We start from the raw sequence: 2,199 nt of genomic DNA, 5'->3' as shown, positions 1-2,199 counted from the left end.
GCATGTGGTGCTGGGGGATCAAACCGTGGTCCCTGTGCTTTGCCAAGCTTGTTCCAAGTAGGTGCTTTAGACCACTGAGCCATCTCTCCAGCCCTCAAAGTTATGTTTTTCTTGCTTTAATTTGGTCTTAACCATCCATCAGAAAAGTTTAAACATGAGATATAAAAAATAATGCCATATTAATATGCTGCTCCAAAAAAGGTTCAAATCAATAATTTCTGACAATTAACAGTTATACTGATAACTAACTACTATTATGGACTATTGGATGGTATAGTGCTATATTGCTGAATTCAAGTACCTAAAATCCTTGCACTAGCATCAAATATGAAATATGTAAACAAGAGAATCACTACAAGTGAATTGGTGCTGTAGCCCACCCAGATTCTTGTAAAAAGGTTCTTGTAGTTTCAGAAACAGTGGCAGTGAAGCAGTCAAACTTAATGAGCCTGCTGAAGGCCAGAGCAGCCAAGAGTGTGAGGCCATGCACAAAGAGTCTGCAGGAAGAATCATCCTCAATTTCCACCTTCAGACAGTGCACCTAGCATCAGCAGTAACACACTGGTAGATAAAACGAAGCACAGTGACCCTATGGCTCCTGGTGGAACAGCTGTTCTTGTAGCAAGTAATTCTGTTTGTGGAAATGAATCATTGGGAGGTGGATTTGCTAACTTTGGCACATTGTCAAAGGTCAACAATGAAGATCCTTTTAGTTCAGCTACTCTGAGTTCTGTCAGCAGTGTGGCCATTCCAAAAAAAAAAAAATGGGTTTGAGGAAACATTGGTTATGAATGAAGATAAACCCCAGCACTACCACAAAAGACCAGAACTCTAACAAGATCCTTCTCATCATCACCTTTGAAAAGATCTGTCAGCATATTCTCATCCCTGTAGAATGAATGATCTATTTCTGCCTTTCCCAGGCAGTGATAGCCCCTGCATACTCTGATATTTTTTGTAATCTTTTGGCTTCTTCTATTTGTACTACTTCCAATAAAGAAGCTAACCCAAGCACATTTTCCAACTTGATTGCTTAGGCTTCTGAAGAAAATATGACTGAATGGGCCAAATGGGAGGATGAGAGAAATGGAGAGCAGAGGCTTCCCAGACTGAGACAGCAAGGGAAAAAAAAGATGTGGACTGGCTAATGCACCTAGGAAATCTGAGCTATGCAAGCAGGAAGAAGTCTCCTGTACTCTGTCAACAATACAATACTCTTCTTCAGGAACACTGAAGCTATTGACCATGTGCGTCAGAAGTGCCTATGATTGAGGAAATACAAGGAGTTTGAGCTCCCTTTAAATGTGACTGTCTGAGTTACCTTTATCTTGTTGCTGGGACAAAATGCCTGACACCCACAATTAAGGAGGGAAAGGTATATTTAATTCACAGTTAGTGGAGTTTTCAGTCCATACTCAGCTGCCTCCAAGGCACAGAGACACAGGGCAGAGAGCAATCTTTCATAGCAACAGCAAAGAGCAGAGAGCAAAGGGAGGAGCAGTGGTTGTATCAGCTAACAAGCCTCTCTCTCTTCTCCACATTGTATTCAGGCTATCAGCACCAGGGCAAGCAAACACCCATACTCATAATCCCAGAACTGGATCATGAATGCATCACAAACTCCTGCCCCAATGACTGTATGAGACTTTGGGGGGTGGGGCAACTAGACATAAACCATAACAGTGACAAAATCTAGGTTTTTTAACTCTTGTTTTAGATTTGGGTCTTATTGCATTCTTTCCTTGAAAAGCAGTAATTGAATGAGACCACTCGCCAAGGCCCTGTCTACAGGACATTTGCTAGGAACTTCTGCCTGCCTCTGCTACTTCACTGCACAGTGGGAACACCCAGGCTCCTGCATCACCCTGTCGCTCCACCCATGGAGGTGGTGGGCTTCTGAGAGTGTGCAGTGTTCTCCCCTGCTTTGAGTGACTGAAGGAGAGGAAGGGCAGAAGCTATTTCTTTTATGATTGACAAGCTTAAAGTGCATTTTAAAATTTCCTTATACCAAAACAATCATTTAATTTTTTTCAAGGCGAGGAAAAATTTTTGGTATAGGACAGGTTTCACTAGGATAGACTGGCTCTGATCCCCCTCTACATGCTAGAGGAAATGTTAGGCCTGCTCTGTTTCAGTTTCCTTTCTTTGACCTTATTCCTAATGTTCCTACTTCTTTGTTCTTTCCTTTTTAGATGCATG

This window comes from Octodon degus, unplaced genomic scaffold (assembly GCF_000260255.1).
Source record: "Octodon degus isolate 3935 unplaced genomic scaffold, OctDeg1.0 scaffold00189, whole genome shotgun sequence".
In the NCBI taxonomy this organism is placed as follows: Eukaryota; Metazoa; Chordata; class Mammalia; order Rodentia; family Octodontidae; genus Octodon; species Octodon degus.
Note: the sequence above shows the minus strand (reverse complement) of the source record.